Source organism: Labrus bergylta, chromosome 22 (assembly GCF_963930695.1).
Source record: "Labrus bergylta chromosome 22, fLabBer1.1, whole genome shotgun sequence".
Classification (NCBI taxonomy): Eukaryota; Metazoa; Chordata; class Actinopteri; order Labriformes; family Labridae; genus Labrus; species Labrus bergylta.
The window spans coordinates 19,827,919-19,850,125 of record NC_089216.1 but is presented as its reverse complement, the minus strand read 5'-3'; positions in this window follow the sequence as shown (position 1 = coordinate 19,850,125).

Here is a 22,207-nt window from a genome sequence, read left to right as displayed (position 1 = left end):
ATGGAAAGAGTTTGTTACAGAATATGAACGAGACGGCAACGTGCTGCAATCAAGGGTAAAAACGAGTGACATTCAAGTACACACCAGAAAATAGGAAAACCCATACTCAAACAAAAACTAATAACCGAGTTATTTATCATTCTCACGTTACAACAAATACCATAATAATAACGGCTATCAAAAAAACAAAAACGATGTAAAGACAAGAAACTTTCACTGGATTCTAGCTCCTCATGTCCCTGGCTGTGGTCCTGAGAATCTTCAGCAGAGTTTACTGTATAGTTTTTGAGATAATCAAAGTTAATTTCTGTTCAAATTGCATTGAGTGGCTTTAAATGTGTAGTAATGATTATTTTATTTTGAATAATCTGTAACAGTGACAAGAAACTTTCATTGGATTCTTGTTCCTCGTGTCCCTGGCTGTGGTCCTGAGAATAATAATTAAACGTAAGTTCTGCTCAAACTGCATTAGGACGCTTTGATATTTTAGTCATATTTGATCATTTATTTAGAAAAATCTGTGACAGGTGACAAGAAACTTTCAATGGATTATTTTTCAGCAGATTTTACTGTATAGTTTTTGTGATAATTCAAGGTAAGTTCTGCTCAAATTGCATTGAGACGCTTTGATATTTTAGTCATATTTGGTCTTTTATTTTGAAATATCTGTGACAGGTGACAAGAAACTTTCTAGCTCCTCATGTCCTTGGCTGTGGTCCTGAGAATCTTCAGCAGAGTTTACTGTATAGTTTGTCAGATAATTCTAGGTAAAGTCTGTTCAAATTGTATTGAGTGGCTTTAAATGTGTAGTAATGATTATTTGGTCACACTTTATATTAAGGTGCTTGTAATAAGCTGTAACTAATAGGTAATAAGTCACTTATAAGACGTTATAAGACCTTATAAGATTCTTATTAACACAAATAAGACTATATAAGTGTTAATAAAGGCATAATTAAAACCTTTATTATGTCTTTTAAGACACTTATAGGCTCTTATTAGAAACGTATTAACAGTTTATATACCACCATAAACATTAATAAGATGTTTATTAACATTTATAAGACTTTATAAGGAAATATAAATCCTTATACAGATTAATAAATACTTTATTATGCACTTATTAAGAGCTAATAAAGCTCCTCTGCAGGTACTGGATCTAAAGTGGGAACACTACTTATAAAGATTAATAAATAATTTATTATGCACTTAATAAGAGTTAATAAAGCTCCTCTGCAGGTACTGGATCTAAAGTGGGAACACTACTTATGAAGGTTAATAAATACTTTATGATGCATTTATTTACAGCTCAGTGGGAACAGGGTCCAACTTTCAAGTAAATGTAGAAACAAAAAGGAGGTCTATTGTATTGAATTGAATTGAATTGTATTGAACTTCCACTCAAACAGTTTTTGAAAAAAAAAAAGCTACTACAAATACAAGTATTATCTTTAACGTTAACTGGAAACAACATTATGAAAACATTTGGTGTGTCATAGCGACCAACATATCTGATCAAATTCAGGTAAAAAGCATAGTTGTTTTTAACCCATGTTACTGTAAAAAAAAGTGTTGAAGGTGGACAAACATCAGAAGACTAGGACACCTGGAGCCCAGGGTCTCAATACCAGTCAAGAGGCGCACACAGGAATACATTTTCAAACCTTGTATGTAAGGAACACAAATATTGTGTTCCTTACATACCATTCCTTACACACCCAACAGGCGTCGTGTTCCCAAAGAATATGAAGACTTGAAGAAGTGACAATATTTTTAAAGTCACATTTAAAGACACGAGAGGTGAGAATCTAGTCAGTGATGAACAAACATCAAACTGTATCACAGCTCCTCCTATCAGAGGTCACACTTCAGACTCAACGCTCACACTAACATCACTTCTGTCTTTTTAAAAGACATTTCGCAAAGTGACTCTTGTACGGTCTCATATCAAAACATTTACTCTGCTAAAGGATGCATCATTTTTTAGAGGTAACAAATGACAGAAAAAAACACAGCAGGGGACTTTCCCATCTATTTCCACTGTCATATACATTTCAACCAACTCCTTCGTCCCTCACCTAACACAAACTGACCAACTGAATCTCACAAGATGTGTCTGTTTCTGTCTTCATGTGTATGAAAATGATGGCTGCACAGCTGTTGATGGGATGAAGTAGCTGATTACACTGTGAAGACTGGGGTTGATGGGGAAGATGGGTGATGCTGTGATCTGAGGCTGATGGGATGAAGTGTCTGACCAAACTGTGAAGACTTGGTGGTGATGTGGAGGTGGAAAAACACATGTCACAATGGCATGAATGATCTGGTGGAAGAGAGAAAGCCACATTTGAAAAAAGACAGCAGCAATATGATAGGCTAACCATGAGGGAGTGGAGCAGTGCTATTGGATAGATGTGAACAGCCGATGAAAATGATTGCGCATAAATGAAAGAGCTATGTGGTACACAATACATGATGTAGGAACATTACGTCAAAACAGTTCATATTACTGTAGACTCCTCCTCCTCTTATATTACCTAAACCTAACAGAGTATGTTAGATTGTGAGAGTCGCTGCAACACGGAACTAAAACTGAGGTTTTTCCTCTATTGAAAAAAATGAACACATTTCAACTTCTCAATATTAAAGACATACTTATGACAATGTTTTCCTGATGAGTACATTTCATTTAAAGTTAAACACCTTTCTCTATCTGTGCACAGAGTGTTATATGTTTGAACTTTGGTGAGGGAATCATTTGAAATAGCATTTCTTTTAAATGTTAAAGGGCGGAGCTCTGAACAACTCAATGTCTGTGTCTTGACTTACTTTACTTGCAGCATGTTTGACATCACATACAGGAACAGGCTAAGTAACATCAAACACCCCTCCTCTTTGCCCTATTGTTCTCTTTTCTACTGCTCTCTTCAAAATTACGGACACTTCAAAGCCACAGTCATACGCACAACGATGAACCAAGCGCTGATAAAAGCTTTCCTTCTCTGCAGCCTCAGTAAGTGTTTCATCATTTGTGACTTCATTGATATGTTTAATATTGTTTGATTCATCTGCATTAAATGCATCTTATCCACTTATCTCATATTTGTTAACTCATGTGAAGAGAAGTGTTTTACCTTCAGGTTCTGACTCTTAATATCTCGGTCACTCATCTGTTTGTTCCAGGTTGGACCTCTGTCTCAGGTTCTGAGTCTCAGACTGTGGAGGTCCAGTCTGGTGAAGATGTCACACTGATGTGCTCCTGCATGGACGAACAGGTTTCAGTCAGATATTGGCTGAAACTAGTTGTTGCACACTTGTACACAAAGAACCAAGCGTGCATGGGTTTTATGATTATTCTTTTACTTCGGCCTGAAACACAGAGACACAAACACATTAACTCAGCGTGGCTGCACACTCTCGGACATCTGGGTCGACTGAGCTACGCATGGCATCAAAGACCCCTGTGCTGCCCAGAGCTGCCCCAAAAGTGCCTGTGTGATACTTCTTCAATTTGACCCACAAATATACCAGCTAAAATATCACAGTGCCTTTGTACAGGAACATCTAACAGTATGATTGAACGACATAATAAAATAAAATATCAAAAACCATATATATGAGACTAGGGGGGTGCCTAGTGTCCATGAACATGCCTGATATTAATACGGGCCCCACACTCTCCCCTCCCTGTCGTCTCGACATTAAGAATTTCCCAGAGTCTTTCAGTCTGCAACTTATGAGTTAGAGAGGTAAGTTACAGTTGCAATCAAAATTATTCAACCCCATTGCAAATTAGGTTTATTGGCTAAATTTACAAACTTTCAGCTCCTTGCAATGAACAAATCAAAAAAGCACAATTTACATAGCTCAACACAACTAATAATATCAGTGGTTTCTCTAAGTTCAACACAAAATGTCACTTTTAATGCTTGCTGCAGTCTCAAAATTATTCAACCCCTTTATGGCATGCATCTTTAGTACTTCGTAGAGCACCCTTTTGCTGTTATGACCTGCTGCAAACGTGATGTGTAGCCAGACACCAGCCTTTGGCAGCGTTCCTGAGGAATCTAAGCCCATTCCTCATGGGCGATTTGCTCCAGTTCTTTAATATTCTTGGGTCTGCGTGCTGCAACTGCCTTCTTCAAGTCCCACCAGAGATTTTCAATGGGGTTCAAGTCATGCGACTGTGATGGCCACTCCAGAATCTTCCAGGACTTCTTCTGAAACCAAGACTTGGTAGACTTTGAGGTATGCTTGGGATCATTGTCCTGTTGGAAGGTCCAACGACGACCAAGTTTCAAATTCCTCACTGATGGCATGACGTTTTCTCCTAGAATTTCCTGATATTTTATTGAATCCATCTTTCCCTCTACACGCTGAAGGTTGCCAGTGCCAGAGGATGCAAAGCAGCCCCAGAGCATCACCAAGCCCCCGCCATGCTTCACTGTAGGCAGGGTGTTCTTCTCAGCGTATGCTTCATTCTTCCTTCTCCAGACATACCGCTGATCCATAGGCCCAAAAAGTTCCACTTTGGTTTCATCACTCCACAGAATAGAATCCCAAAACTTCTGTGGCTTATTTATATGGTTTTTAACATATTGGAGCTGGCTTTTTTTGTGCTTTTGGGTCAGTAGTGGTGTACGTCTTGGAGTTTGGGCATGGAGACCTTCAGCGTTTAGTATGCGCCTAACTGTGGAAACAGAAACCTCAGTGGCTGCTGCCACCATGTCTTGCTGCAGGTCTTTTGCAGTCACTCGAGGGTTTTTGATCACTTGCCTTCTCAGGAATCTGGTGGCAGCCATTGATAGCTTCCTCTTTCTGCCACGTCCAGGTAGTGTAGCCAGTGTGTAAAAGTGCCTGTGTGATACTTCTTCAATTTGACCCACAAATATACCAACTAAAATATCATGGGGCCTTTGTACAGGAACATCTAACAGTATGATTGAACGACATAATAAAATAAAATATCAAAAACCATATATATGAGACTAGGGGGGTGCCTAGTGTCCATGAACATGCCTGATATTAATACGGGCCCCACACTCTCCCCTCCAAAATAAATGTCGTCTTGACATTAAGAATTTCCCAGAGTCTTACCTCTGCAACTTATGAGTTAGAGAGGTAAGTTAAATGGAAGTCAGTCTTTCGTGATACTCTCTGCACAACAACAGTTTATTACATGACATACATCTCCCTCTTCATGTCATGTGTGAGCAACAGACATCACTGGCCAGGTGACACCTGAAGTTCTACTCCGCCATTTTTGCGGGTTAGTATCTTGGACTGCAAGGTGAAAACCCTGTTACTACCAATAACCCATTTTATACAGACCCACATACACAACTGTATGCCTCACACAAATCTCAGTGTCTTTAAATGTGTTAGCGGTCTACTTTCTGGTACTAAACTTAATATATCAAGTGCATTTACATCCTATGCTACATGAATTTACATTTTAACACTAACCTTAAGTGCTTCCATGAACATATTTACTTTTTTTTTCTGTCACTACCATGAACTTAACATGTGACTATAAATTTGTCTTTCACTTCCTCTCGTAAAAATTACTGATTTCTGTGTAACTGATGGTTGACCTAATGTGTCGCAGTGTTTTAGGTGGGTTTCTTTGTCGCAAAGGATATTTTCTTGTTGAAGCTGGCTGTGTCTCAGGGTCTCTCTCGTCTGCTTCATCAGAAGACCTCTCTGGCTCAGCTGCTACTTCTCCATTCTCCACCTCTGGCTCCATCTTGATGTCATCTTCCGGGTCTAGCAGTTCAGCTTTCTCGTTGTCTTGCTCCAGTTCTCTTTCAGTTTCTTGAGGCAGAAAGTCCTCAGCTTCCACTCTCAGCTGAATTCTGACATGGTCAGATGGTCTTGCTGGACGTGTCGTGATGAATCTCCAGTCACTTTGTCAGACAGTTTGCTTTGTCTGTTTTCTCCTCTTGTCTGTGTTGGATGTTTTCTTTGTTTTTCTCATCTCAAGCTTGTCGTCTTCTGCCACTGGCAGGAAATCGCAGGGCAGTAACAGATTCCTGTGCAGGACTCTAGTCTTTCCTGGGCCTTTCTCAGGTTGTACAACATATACAGGACTGTCTTTGTGTTTCCTTTCAGTCACCACATAAACTTGATCCTCCCAGTAAGATCTGAGTTTTCCAGGTCCTCCTCTGTCTCTGAAGTTCCTCACCAGTACTCTGCATCCTAGTTGAAGCTCTACTCCATAAGTCTTTCTGTCGTAGTTTTTCTTTGCTCTGTTTTGCTGGCTCTGAACAGTCTTGGATGCTAACCTGTTTGCATCATGCATCCGACTTCTCCACTTACTGGCATAGTCACTGTGAGAAGTGCTCTGGTCACTTGGTTTCAGGCCAAACATCATGTCAATCGGAAGTCTGGGGTTCCTACCATAAAGAAGGTAATATGGAGCATATCCTGTCGCTTCACTGCGTGTACAGTTATATGCGTGCACAACTTTCGCTAAGGAGCTCTTCCAGTCAGACTTGGCTTCCTCTGTCAGGTTTCTCAGCATAGAGACCAGCGTTGTGTTAAATCTCTCGGCTTGACCATTTCCTGCTGCATGATAAGGTGCTGTATGGGAGCCTTGAATGCCACTGTATTCTTCCAGCTTAGAAAACAGCTTATTCTCGAACTCTCGACCTTGGTCGTGATGCAGCTTAGCAGGAAACCCGAACTTGAGTACAAAGTCTCCAAAAGTTTTTTTCAGCCGCTGTCTTTGCTGATTTGTTAGTGCATGCGTATGCCTGGGCGAAGCGTGTAAAATGATCTACCACAACTAGGATATACTCATATCCTCCTTTACAGCTCTCCAGATGCAGGTAGTTGATCAATACCATTTCAAACGGGTATGTGGTCACTACATTCACAAGCGGTGCTCTTGTTGGCTTGTTTGGACGTTTCCGCTTCAAGCAGCTACACACTTTGGTCACATAATGATCCACATCTCTTTGCATATGAGGCCAAAAGAATCAATCACGGATCAAACTTAGTGTTCGCTCAATTCCAAGATGTCCCATCTCCTCATGCAACTCTCTATAAATCAGGTGATGGAATGTTTTGGGTAACACTAGTTGATCTCGAGTCACTGACTTTCTGTACAGGATGCCGTCTTTTGTCATATACAACTTGTTTTTGTCTCTCATCAGCACGTAGATGTCATCACGCTTGTCTCTTTCTTTTAGATGAGGCCACTGTCCTTTGATGACATACTCACACACCTTTCCAATGACTGGGTCATCCTGTTGGGCTTTTTTTAGTGTTTCCATGGGTATCTCTTTCACTGGGGATGCTACTCTTTCCTTCTCTACATCATTACATGCTGCAGTGATTGTGACTGGACACATCCAGGGCTCACGTTCACATGATTCAAGTTGGAGTGTCTATGTGACTGTTGTTATTACCTCTGGTTCCATTTCCTGTGAGCATGTTTTGATGTACTGCTCCATGTCCAGTGACATACGTGACAAGCCATCAGCATCTCCATTTGCTTTTCCATGCCTGTACTTGATGGAGAAGTTGAAGTCTGCTAACTCAACAATCCACCTGTGAGTTGTGGCGTTCAGCTTCGCTGTCGTCAAAACATAGGTTAAGGGATTGTTATCGGTATAGACAGTGAATGAAGGTGCATAGTACAAGTACTCTCTAAATCTTTCACAGATCGCCCACTTCATCGCTAAAAACTCTAACTTTCCAGAATGGAGGTGGTCATTCTTTTCCAGAGCAGTTAGTGTTCTTGATCCGTAGCCGATAGCAACCAACCTGCCTTGTTGTCTCAGTACTGCACCGAGCCCCTCTTGTGAGGCGTCGCAGTGCAGCACAAACGGCTTCTCAAAATCAGGGTAACCTAGGAGAGGTGGACTCAGCAGGTAGTCTAAAAGCTGGCAGAGCACTTCCTGGTGGTTCTCTTTCCAGGTGATCTGCTGGCTTGAGGGTAACTGATCTGACTTTTTGTGTTTCCCCCTGCTCCTACTCACACTTTGTTCTTTGACTTTACTACTTGCATTCTTCTCTTTGGTAAGCAAGCTGTACAGTGGCTTAGCAATGCGTGAGAAGTTGGGGATGTACTGGCGATAGTATGATAGGAATCCTAACATTTTTCTCAGGTCTCCAACAGTCTCAGGCTTGCGGTCTTTAACACTAGAACTGCCAAGACCGTCAAAAAGACGGTTTGGGTTTTTATAATACAAATAACAATTTTTTAATGAAAACTACGGGCCTCTCATCCTATGACTTTTCTTAAATGTCTTCTGTTTTCTGAAGCCTATGTGTAACTAAAAAAGTTAGTTACACATAGGCAGTTGAAAATGATACATTTCCCTGGATAGTTTTTGCGCATCTTTTTATTTTTTTAGTTATTGTTTCTATTTATAGACTTCATATTTAAGCGCGGGAATATAACAAAGAGCAGACAGATAGATATGAGATATACAGGCAGCTAGATAGAGACCATAGACAGATAAATATACAGACAGATAGATAACATACAGCACGATCGATACAGAGAGACAGAACAACGATGAAGAGGGGATCAGGAATGAGGTATTCTTTGAAAGAGGTTTTGGCAAAGATTCAGGAGATGAACGAAGGGGAGTCTGATGGCAGAGAAATGTCCGATGTGGACTGGAGTGAAGAGGAGGGGAGTTCCGACTCGGATCCTGAACCCCCACAGAAAAAAACAAGACTTTTGTGCCAACTGCCCCATCGGTTGGTGTTTCCACTCCAAGAAAGCATGGTTATTAATTTTCTTCATTCAATTCTATTAATTTATTCGTTTTTATAAATTATTTTGTGTGGGATAAAGCATAGAAAAGTTATAGCGCAGCGCAGCCACTTGACAATATCTAAAATTATCCTCACTAACAACGAATAAGAAACTATAATGTAGCTGAATATAATATATCAACAGCGCGACCTGATGCCCTGCCAACAGCTGCTGTCCGGTCCGGTGCAGAGTATAGGCCTACACTGGTCTCTGAGAGACCTCACACCTCATCGACAGGTAGAACAATTATTTTATTGTAAAACGTGGGTGTAAATGATGTAGCCTAAGCTATTTTGTTAATTAAAAAAAAAACTAATTCAATAAATCTCAATAGTGACAGCACCAGCAGACAGGAGTGCGCCGACACCGTCTCCAGAAGCACCACCTCCAGATACAGGTATAAATATTGCAAAACTCTGCCAAAGTACAACAAAACCTCCATTTTTGTTTCCAAATATTTATTAGAAAACGAAAATATTTCTATAAATAAGTAAACATTTACAAAAAGCCTGAATATCGCAATCTTGAAAATCGTGTAGCCTATCTTTATGTGTGCAATTATTTATGTTTTGCAGTCCCGAGCAGATGTGAGCAGGGAAAAGATGGGACAATCTGGGAAACCATCCAGCCTGGAGGACACTCGGGGAGGCAACAGTCCCAAAATGTCCTCAACGAATCCGCGGGCCCCACAGCTCATGCGAGGCGCAATATTGAGGACGCTCTGAGTGCCTTCTTGTGCTTGCTGGACATGCAAATGCTGCAGCACATACGGGACTGCACTGAGGCACACCGTATCGAGGCAGACAGCTCATGGGATCTCTCCGTTGCCGAGCTGAAGGCCTTCATTGCCCTGCTGTACGTGAGAGGAGCTTACAACTAGAACATCGAGTTGGAGAGCTTTTGGTCCGAGGAATGGGGCCTGGCTTTCTTCAGGGCCACGATGCAGAGGAACCGCTTTAGGCAGATAATGCACTACCTGCACTTTGACAATAAGGATGACAGGCATACCCGTCTGTGCAGTGACAAATGTGCCCTGATGTCTGAGGTGTGGGGTGGATTTGTCAGCAACAGCATTGCCTGCTACAAACCTGGGGCGTGCATTACTGTCGATGAGCAGCTGTTCCCCACTAAAGCATGGTGCCGTTTTATGCAGTACATGGCCAATAAGCCAGACAAATTCGGGATAAAGTTCTGGTTAGCTGCAGATGCTGAAACCAGATACTTTTTGAACGGCTTCCCATACCTTGGCAAAGATGAAACGAGACCGGCTCATCAACGTCTGGGGGAGAGTGTGGTGATGAAGCTGGTGGAGCCATACGTGGGAAAGGGAAGGAATGTAACTACAGACAATTTTTTCACGTCCCTCACCCTGGCCAAAAAACTGCTGCAGAAAAACACCAGCTTGGTCGGCACGGTCAACAAGGCCAGACGGGAGCTGCCGCCTTCAGTACAGGAGCAGAGAGGGGAGCTGTTTGCGACGAAGGTGCTCAGGCATAAGTGGGAAACCCTAACAGTTTACCAGGGGAAACCAAAAAAAAATGTTGCACTTCTTAGCACTATGCACCCTACTGTCTCCATTGGGAGTGATAGAAAGAAAAAGCCAGAGACTGTCACTTTCTATAACGTCACAAAGGTAAGCTATTTTATCATTTTAATTTATCATTTCATCAGGCTACTTTATTATTATAATAATTATTATTATTATTAAGTGTGTAATGTGTGTAATGTGTGTGTGTGTGTGTGTGTGTGTGTGTGTGTGTGTGTGTGTGTGTGTGTGTGTGTGGGGAGGGGGGGGGCAGGCGTGCGTATGACGGGGAAACAAACCCATTTCCAGAGAAGGAGGAGCTTCAATAAAAAACAGTTTCCTCTCGTTATTTTGGTGTTTAACTCTTTTTGAAGTGTTTTTATTAAAATGCGTAGCCTAATATAACCAAAACTATAGTAGACTAAATGTTATGTCTGTTTCATTATTGTAGAATGTGTTTTAGAAACGGGAGACGTGGAGCAGCAGTAAAAAACGGTGCACTAAAAAAGCCGACAAATATTGTAAATTGACATGCGACATTTAAAAGGTTACCAATCCTGCCTTATGCTGTGATATTTGGTTTGTACTTAAAAGTAAGTTGTATTCATCATTATTTCTCGTAAATTCATCAAAAAAAATCATTATTTGTGTGCTTCTGTGGGCACAAACAATTAAATTACATATGCCGTCAAAAAGACGGCTGCAGCGCTTGGAGGGGGTTCTAGAGTGTTGGCGGTCCTAGTGTTAAGTGCTTGCACTGGTGCTATCTCGGGTGGATCCATGCAGTAGCCATTTTTTGATACGATCTTTCCGAGGAATCTAACTCTGTCTTTAAACACTTCACACTTTTTAGCTGTTAGCTTCACTCCGTGTGCTTGATAACGACGTAACACTTCTCTCATGTCATGTAGATGATCGTCAAAAGACTTACTGTGGACAAGATTGTCATCCAAATATGGCTGTGATGATTCATCTCTCAAACCTGTGAGGCACTCCTCCATACTGCGCTGAAACTCTGCTGGAGATGTCATAGGTGCTATCGTTAGTAACAGGAATATTTACCTTGGACCAGTTTCCAGAGCTTGTAGAATGTGATGTGAGAGCTTGTAGAATGTGATGTGAGAGCTTGTAGAATGACATGTGAGAGCTTGAAGGGAAGAAAAGTGAACTTTTACTACTTTTCTCGCTTGAATCTGCGCTGCTTGAGTTTTGCAACACATTTTGCGAGACGTCTGTAGCAAAACAAATTTGTACTTGTCCCGTCACAATCCTGGGAGAAGTAGTGAAAGGACAAATCGCCCTTACATGGAAACATTACGGAAAGTAAAGTGTTTTCCAACGTAACGGTAATTGATAAATATGAACTCACTAGGTATTGGATACTAGCATTAGTAATGTCATTTATTGACCAGTACTAACTTAACGTGTCAAAGCCATGTGTAAAGTTATCTTTTACATTTGTAAAGGGGAACGTCAATTATTTTACAAGGGGTGCAACGGTCACATTTTTTTAATTAACCAGGTATGCACCCTGCTTCAACGGTTTGTGCTCTTTCAGTATTCTCCTGACATAACTTGCTGCTTACAAAGCACTTAACGTTGTTTAGTTTCGTTAAATCATTCCAGAATTAATTTCTTCCTATCAAGTAGCTGGTATTTTTTTACAGTATCTATGCGGTGCTGTGTGTTTCTTTCTTCTCTGGAACAACAGACTGGCGAGCTGGAAAATGTGGTGGAAAGTCTTCTGTCATGCAATTTGTATTAACTTTGAGCGTATTAAATAGAGCGTGCTCTATATACTTAATCTGCTGCTTTCTTTCTCTCTGTCTCTCTTTCTCTCATTCACAGCAGCTTTGAGTTGGAAATATGTGTCTATATCTGTTTCTGTCTTTCATAACTTTGGTATTTTTGGTATTATCAAACATAAAAATGACAGATATTGTGTCATAATTCATACTTCATACTATCACCCCCCCCACACACACACACACACACACACACACACACACACACACACATTTGTTTGTCCTTTTTCAAGGTCTTTTCCAGCTATATTCAGGGGCGGCCGGTCACGACTCAAAAGAAAAGCAGAACCTGCGAGACCAACATCACTTAAGAACTTCCTCGAACTGCGGTTCTGTCTGCAGCCTCAACACACAGAAAGGACTCCAAAAGATGAGAACGTTCTCCTGCAAGCAGGTTTAGGCCGAAGAACTGTTAATCTAGCAGCTGATGCGAATCATACAGAGGTACACCATTTTATTTATAAGGATGGGTTTTTTCTGGTTGAATCCAGAATCACTTCTGAGTAAATTCTTATTGAGTAGCATTTTGTTTCTGTGGGACTTCATAATAAAGACTGTAATCAGCTTTGATGTCACCAAGGTCCAGAAAATTGGCTGTGTCTATAAAGATCTATGTGGTTGTATTACATATATAAACTAATATCATGTGTTTTCATCTTAAGATAACCAGAGCACTCCTTGAGGAGTATCCAAAATTACGACAAGGTGGTTGCGTGGTGGTTGGATCCTCCAAAAAGCCACAGGTGAGATCATGACAGCAAAACAGAAAGACTACTAACTAATGACTCTTTGTTTTTTGTTATTGATCAGAATTAACTCATCAAAGTTGTGTTTTATGAAAGACTGTCTGTAATCAGCACACTGCACTGTTACTTTTATTGTCTTATTTAATTTATTCAATTTAGCATATTTGTGTTTTTAAATTGAACTAGTTTTTATTTTTTTCAGTTTTAATGTTCTATTAGTATCGCCTTGTGTCCTCTGTCACATCTTTCTTGATGTCTTTTGTGTAAAGCACATTAGAATTTCCCTGTGTCAGAAATATGCTAACCAAATACATTTGCCTAAAGTTGAAAGAACACTAGCCTTCTGAAAGAATGTTTTTCTTATAAAATGTTTTTTCTATTTTCAAAGGAGGCAGTGGACAAAGAAAAGCCATTCCCCTGCCCCAGGATTCCCAGGGGTATACAGCAAAAATACTGAAGTCATCCTCAAACAATGGAAAGAACACCATCTATATTATCCCCCTGCAAGAGAAGATAGACACGACCCCCTTGCCATATGATGCACCTGAATTTCAGAAAATGCCAAAAAATGACTGCATGACTTGTGGAATATCAGTTCCTATTCAGTTGCTGCCTTTCCACATTGATTCATGTCAGTGTGATGATGATGTTGATAATGTAAGTAATCCTTATTTAAAACTGTTGCAAAGAACAATACATTTCCTTTGCCATTTTACACCTCATAAGCTATGGCTTTACATCACGTGTGTAATCGTGTTGTGTTCTGTTTATAATTGTACAGTAGTTATTGCATATTTGTAGAAATAAATCGTAATGACAGCTTTTTACCCCATGTCTCATATAGAATTGTGAACCCGTACTTGTGGAGGAGGAAGAGCAGGAACCAAGTGTAATTTGTATGGTAAGCAATTTCTCACATGAGCTTAATTGTAAGTTTTCTCCTGAATTTTCACTGCTTGAGTCCAACTGTAAAGGCCACTATAAATAGTAAAAGATAACATAGTTACAAGGTGATTCTTATTAGTAACTAATCTGATATGATACATTATGACTCATTATCATTATTTCATCATTAAAAGACATCACAGAGAAATAGTTTGATGCAGCAAAACACCCCTGGTGGGCTCCCTGTGTAGCAGGTGCAGCCCCCCACTCTGACATCCCTCCATTATTACATGTCCTGTTTGTGCATGTGTGTGTGTTTCGGGTCTATGTGTGTGAGAATGTCTCTCAATAATAACAGAGTATCAACCCGAGATTCCCCTCAGGGATTAATAAAGTATATAATGAAGTATATAAAACCTGGTTGATACGCTGTTAACTTAAACATCGCATTTTGACTTTCCAGGACTGTTGCCCAATATGTGGAGAGCAGTACACTGCTGAGGTGATGCCCCACCATGCAAGTTCATGTGGTGAAAGGTATTGTCACCATGTCACTAGAATATATCAACAATAATTGACACTTAAACCAGCAGAAGTCGCTGAAAATTAAAATTATTTTTTTTGTTGCTTAACACATAACAAGGGTCCTTCTGAAATCTTGGCCCAGAGAATGTCATCAAGGAATGATATAAACCCCTTTCTTTACTTTTCTACCTTTTTCTGTGTAATTCCATAATTAGGGATACCACTGGACAAAGCACTTTGGTACAAGAACTTTCCACAAGCAGTGTCACTGACAGTGGCATTGCTGGCCCATCTGGTTCTGGCTACTCGACACCTGTAGCATCACAAACCCTACCGTCAGGGTCAGCAACTGCAATACATGATGGTATGTTTTGACTAGTCCTGACAGTTTTAATTCTTTGAAACAACAGTATGTGAATGAAAACTCTCTGGAATGCTATACTGTTGTAGAAATGCAATTCAGAAATTAATGTTTTTCAGCCTGGAAGAGAGTTGAAGTTCCAGAGAGGGCAGCAATGCTATACAGAAGGTATATGCAACAGCAAAAAGAAGATGAGCCAACACTCAAAGTGAAATTGGACATGAGAGAGGACATTGAGGACCAGGAAGCAAGACTAAGAAGCTTTTATAAGGTCCATAAAGTTGATTGGGCCCGACCACTCCATTGCAAATTGGAAAGTGAATTAATTTAACCACTGTGTTATTTGCGAATTACCTCTTTGGTTTTCCAAGTGCCATGTAATAAAGAAGTTACTCAGATTTAACTTGCTGTGGCCAGATTCTCAACTGTTTCTATCACAGAGTTTCTCCTGAACCTTAAGTCTTTAAATAGATTTTATGGTCATAAATTAATGAGTCTTAATTTTATTATAATATTTTTTTGGGAAGCCTTTTTTGCATTTATAAGATATGCCAGCTGAAGAGAGACATGAAATGTTGTGAGGAGTGGGGGACGACAAGCAGCAAAGGGCTGAGGTCAGATTCAAAGCCATGGACCCTGTGATGAGGACCACAGCCTCCCTATAGTACATGGGGGAGTGGTACATAACCGCCAGACTGGATGTAGGACACCTAGTTGCATGACAAATATAGCATTGTATGTCAAAGTGAGAACAGCAGAGCTGCTTTTCCCAAGTTTCCTTAATGCTTCATGGGTTGCAAGCTTTACTTTAAGGTTGTCCTTAAGTTTTTGCCCGATGGAAAAAATTATGATTTTCTGTCAAATCCTTAAAGGCTTAAAAAGTTTTTCAACAACCCTGCACTATGTTGGCTAAACCCACTGTTGATCTATTTTTTAAGTAGTTTGAGATTCTGTATGCATTTTAATTTGTTGTTACTTTTGTTCTATGTTTTAGGCGATGTAGCCATTGGAGAGGGCGTGAAATGCCATTTCTTCAGCCTTGTGATGCACAAGTTGCAGAATGGATTCGTTATGGATTTTGGCAAGTCTTTTGCACACGTATCAAGTTTGTCTAGTTATCTAGCTAGCTATGATGCCCTTTATCACAACATGTCTCAGAGGAATAGAGAGAATTAACTTTACTAGAAGGTAGCAAAGAAGGGTCCCCATACTGAATGGGTGAGCATACAATATGTGCCAGGTGGCACAGGATCAACAAAAAGTTATAAAATGTGTAAATCTCTCTAATCCCCATAATTAAAAAAGATTCATAAGTGTTGTCCCATGCTTTTGTTATCTCTCCATGCAGGAAATAGAACTGGCACTATGCTTTTTGAGGGTCAAGCTGACCATCTCATTTCTTCCACCTCCCAAGTGCTTGGGCAGAGTGACTTGTTCAAGGTGGCAGGAAGAATTATAGGCCACTCCTTCCTCCACGGTGGTCCAGCACTAACTGGTGTCAGCCAAGCTATCCTGCATGTGTTGCTAGGTGGTTCCCCTGAGACTGTGATAAATATGCTGGAAGATGTGGCAGATATTGACATCAGGGAGACAATACAGCTGGTAGGTTTGCAATATAATGAAATGTTTTCATGCTGCATGAGAACATGAAAAAGCATGTCACCCAATTTATATGCCAACTTTATCCATTAAGCTTACGGTAGCTGATCACTCCAAGAAGACGGCTGATGATGAAAAGAAAAAAGAGCTGACAGAAGAACAAATGCAAACTGTTAACCAGTTGGCATTATCCTGGGATCTGCCGACACTAACAGCAACTAACCATGCCTGGCTCTTACAAAGTCTTCTTCAGCATGCGGTAAACTCAAATGAAAAATATTATTATTATAGTATTGATATATCTCAAATATTTTCTTTATGGACTATACAATATGTTACAACAACATTATGCATTTCAAGCCATCCTAGGTGCAAATGCACTTGTGGATTTTGTAATTCCCTTTATATATCTTTGTATATTTGAAATTCAAAATGTTTGATTCCAAGTAACCCCCCAAAAATAAAAATAAATAGACATGCATATCCACAAGCTGCTGACCAATAAAATAATTAAATCAAGAAAAATACAGGTCAGTATACTTCAGCACTCCTTCTCTGCTGTTTATTTGGACAACTACTGGAGTAATGTATCAAGCTACATGCTCTTCATCAGTGTATTCCAAATAACACCAATCCTTACTCCTTGCAATAATTAAACAACTGTCTTAAATGTAGGTGCTCGGAAGAACGTCGAGGCAAATTAAACAACTGCGCGAGGGACTGAAGGATTCCCAGCTATGGGCGTTGTTGGAGGCGAGGCCTCCATGTTGTACCAGTAATCTTTCCACGCCAATCAATGGCTGAATGCAGTGCTCAGGTATTCCATGTTATTAACAATCTTTTTTAGTTTTGTACTCTTTTCAATTCATTCACATTCAACCCATCTTTTGTTGTAATTGGATCTTATTAAATGTTGCACTTAGATGGTTCTCAACAACATCATCTGGCCTGGAGAAGGGGAAGAGGAAGATGAAGATATGTGCCCTGTTGCCGTTAGGTGCAAAATTGCTGGCTACTTACGGCAGTTTGTGGAGACAGGTATAATAGAATAGAATAAATCTTTGTTGTCCACCTGGGTTGTAAATTTGCAGTTGGCTTTCCTGATATAAATGGCCACATAAAATAATAAAATGGAAACATTCAAACTGTTAACAAGACAGACAAGCAAAGCTACATGTACACATTAAAACTGCTCATGTGATGGTTCAGATCTCATCAGTCATTTTGTGAGGTTAAGAATGTTTATTGCACTTGGGATAAATTATTTCTCTAATATATTTGTAGTTACCAGAAGGTCTCCATAGCGCCCCCCTGAGCTTAAAGGCTCAAACTGGCAGAAGAGACAATGAATTATCTGCTAGGATATTTCCTGCTTTCTTCCCTGTCCTGTCAGTAAATAGTTGTTGACGAGAGTTTTCTGTGGTTTATCCAATATTTTAGGAACAAGCCCTGTGTTGATAATGAGATCAATGAGCTTTTTCAGAAGAACATGGGTCTTTATTGAATTAAAGGCCAAAAGCAATTTCATATCACCAATGCAGAAAGTATACTGTTTTTGTTCACTAATGAAACATTTGGTTATCACATGACTAGATGACATTTTGAGTTCAACATGATTTACTCTCAATTAAGCCCATGTTTTTTTCTTCTGGCATCACTTGTCTTGCTTACATTTTGTTATTCCCGTATTCCCAATATCTGCACTCAAAGGCCACACAATGTCTGTTGCTACAAGACATACATAAAGAAGGAAATGTACTCTGCAGATGTACTATTACTATTTACTATTCCAAACTGTCTCAACAACAAAACTGTATCGATGTAACATTTCCATTATTTGCTTCCCTCTCAGTGCCTGAAGAAAAAAGAAAGGCGCTAGTTAAATTCTGGGTTGGCTGGGAGCTGCCCATGGATGAAATGAAAGTGGAGGTTGTGCATGCAGAAAATCCATCATCTTCGACTTGTTTCCAGATCCTGCGCCTGCCTGGTCACTATACCAGTTATGAACAGTTTCATGATCATCTTGAATGTTGCATTGCAACTAATGATTGTGGGTTTGGGCTTATATAAAGACTGAAACATCATGCTGTTGTTTGGCCACACAACAGAACTTAGCCCATTCATGTTAAGAAAATGTGTCTAAACTAATACTCGTTCCCAGTATTTTCTTGCATAGAGGCTTAATTATTTGTCAATAGCCATATCTGTTTCTTTTCGTTCCTGAAACGTTTTTTAAAAGGAGTTTAAGGGGTTGATCTTTATTTTATTTTCAGCATGCAATTCTTCAGTCTGGAGTGACATGTTTGTTTTTTGTCATTGGATGTTTTAAAGGCTCCCTCCAGACATGTATTAAAGAAATTCTTATAATGGAAAGACGAGATGTCTCTTATTCAACGGAAAGTACATTCTAATTTGCTTTGGCGGTTTGTTTCCAATGTCAAACTGAAATGAATATTGGACCAGGCCTGGCCCCAAAATAATTTATATCAAAAATAGTGCTTGTAGGCCCAAACCTGAAGACACCTTTTAATACACTCAGGCAAACGTAACACTTTCAGTAGATACATATGGAAAAGTACAATACACAATAATTGTCACAATAAATACAGCAATGGGTGAAATAAGCGTATTCAAAGAATGATGTTCAATTGAATATGAGGATTTAACATAATTCATTTTCCATTCTCACTTTTATAGTTCATAGCACATCAAGGTAATGAAAACATATTTTCAGTCATCTTGTTTAATTCTTAAAACCTTCATTGTGCCTGCTATAATGTAACCTTGCAACAAAACAATGCAGCACTGTGACTATTATACAAACTCTCAGGGAAGGGAAGGAGGGGGGGGTGTTGTCCATGCCGTGTAACCAGTGTCCAAACCCAAAGGGTAAGGGCTTACTTTACATATAGCCAATGCTGTTCATGTACTGAAGTGCAGCTACATAAACATCAGCACCAAGACTTGTTGATCTCATTGGATCCACAACAGCTTTTAGTCCTGCAAATTCCACTGGGTTTAGTGGGCACTCAGTTTCAGGAACCTGGATACCGGAGTTGGGGTCACTTTGGACAAGACCACTGCTTTCCCAGTCTATATGAGTAATGTCTAGATCCTGTAAAATAAAATTAATCACAACAAAAAAAGGACTGAATTAGAGGTCATAAGTCAAACTACTGTGAGCATCAAAGACACAACTGCCAGTTGTGTAAAAAATGGGACAATTAATCAGAAACTAGAAGGAAGTGCCTGCTCCGTACATGCAATACATGCAGTAGAAGCAAAAATTTACCAAAGCTTTTGAAATGCCTCATGCAACCTTTCAGATGACAATACATTTTTTTAGATAATTGGATTGCATGGGCTGCAGTGTCCTTTTAAATGCGTTTGATGCAGGAAAGAAGAGTAGGTGGAGAGAAAGAGAGAGAGAGAGAGTAGGAGAAGAGAGGAGGGGGAGATTGCTTATATAGAGAGATGCCAACCTGGTCACACTCCTGGGAATGATACTCCTGCCCCAAGTGCCACAGCTGATTGGGGAGAGGTTCCCCTCTGTTGAAAGGGGATGGTCATCCCAGCCATCTGTGAATATGTTGAGGTGGAGCTGAATGAGTGGAATGAAGGCATAGTGGCAGCAAAAGATGTGCAGGCTATTGGACAAATCAAGATGGGCCTCCTCTTCAAGCTGGTGTAGGACATCATAGAAGCGGCCGGTGACTGCAGTGAACACGTCCCGCCACAACCTCTCAATTCTGTTTCAAACAAATGTGATGTGTAAGTTAATTAAGCATAAATTACACAGAACTATCAACAATCTTATTTTAAAAACAGCTCATGAAAGGAAAAATATATTTGGTATCAAACAAAAGAAACATATAAACACAAATATAAATAGTATATACCTATGCATACACAACTTGTGCAACATAAATGCATGTATGAAGCTTTACTTGAAAACATACAAACACACAGGGGCAAATAATTCTCTTCGTCAATCTTTGTTGGATTAAGTTTGGACAGTGTACCTTCAATCAATCAATCAATCAAACAAACCTTGCTATCAGACAAGGCACAAATCCATAGCAACATAATTCATGCATACAATATAGTACCGATAACGCTGAACTCGCTGTACCAGTAGTATATTTTTGTCAAAGCAGAAATGGCTTTGTTTGACTACAATAAAAGGGGAACTCTCAGTGTAGCTGTGTAGAGTCAGCACTGCCCAGATTTATACTTTTCTATGTTCATGTGAGCAGAGGGGCTAGTTCTTGTTTGAGGTGAGAGCAACATGTTGTCTTGGTGACATGAATACATTTGTCTTAATCACATATATCAGTAACAATTTAGAGTTATAGATGAAAAACTTGTTTAAAGAAACTCCTTAGCAGATTACAAAGAAAATATTGGTCTATTTAATTATTGGCGTTGAGACAAGTGAACAACAGGTCACCAATCACACATTTGAAATTTGATGTGCCTTTTTATATGCATATTTATCATCACCTCTGATTGTGAACGCTTTTGCCTGCAATGAAGCTACTCCTGCCTGTTCCCTGGACAGAGAACATAAAACGAGCCACATCAACATTCTCCACTCCATGATCACCCCGGAGCCTGAGAAACCACAAACAAAGCAGTCAATGAACGGTACACAGTGCTTCTACGATACCTATTTTGTTATAAATACAAATTATGCTATATCTCATTTGAACAGATCAAGACCCTATGTTGGATATTTAAGTGATGTTACAAATGACAGAGAGAAAGCACAAAAAAATTGCTTTATTTTTTTTACCTCAGTGGCAAACCAAAATTCTGCACTGCTTCACTGAAGAAGGCCAGGGTTGTTGATGCCAGATTGTTGTTTGTGACACGTAGATACATGATCTAGATGTAAGAACACAAATCAGAGAAGGTAGTGTATTTGTATGATCTCAAGATTTTATTGTTAATCCTGCCTCATTCTACATATTACCAATTGTATGCACAGGGTCCCACATTTTTAACTTACTCAAAATGCTTAGTTTTCTTAAATGTTGTTGTTGGTGTCTAATAATCATATAATAATGTTGTTATAGGACTATCATGTAGGCATAAGATCATTCCATATATCACTACAATAATATGGCAAGTGACAGTTGAAAATGTTCACATCCTAATCATTTTTCAATTATTTTACACTCTAGGGTAGCAACATTGTATTCAAGCAATTTTTTTTGCTTGTTTTAAATACTTAAAGGTGCAATATGTAACTCCATAGCATTTAAATTGGGTACTGCATTTCAAATTAAAAACATCAGATCAGAACAAAAACAGAGCATTCAGGACCAGAATCTAAAGTTAGAAGGAGGACATACTGGCTGCTGCATTGTTGTCAGAGAAGCCAGCACTTCAACATAGCATGTTTCCTTAATGTCTGATCAGATAGTAAGATCACTTTATCATTTCATTCAGGAGATTTATTAGACATTGCCCCTTTCACTAACATAGTAGAATGATAATTTCTTACAGTATCTTATGCTCCATACCTTTCTTGAAAAGCCATCTATCCCTCCAAATATCACAATGTTGTACCTTGGTTGATAAAAATTATAAAAATTAGTTTTTACTTTTACACACAAACACTATGTGCATTGTGTACTGTTTTTCTTCTTTTTACTTACCGTATCAATTTGTGATTTGTATCGATGTGCATCAATGACTTGGGGCTTGGGACAGAGTATGTTCTTCTTACCACACAACGTAGCTGTGACATCCTGAAGACTATGCTGGCAGTGTCTATTCGGTGCATCAAGGACCGTACCCTCTCCCACTGCACTCTGTGTCCCTGCGCTCTAAGTAGACCCATCATTATTCTATACCCTGCATTTGGGTTGCTGGTATGGATCACTGACACTAAGGAGTCCAGTTCTGCATCAGTCAAGCTGCTGTACATTTCCCTGACACTGGCTGCTGGCCTTTGTTTGATTTCAACTTAAACTTCAGTTC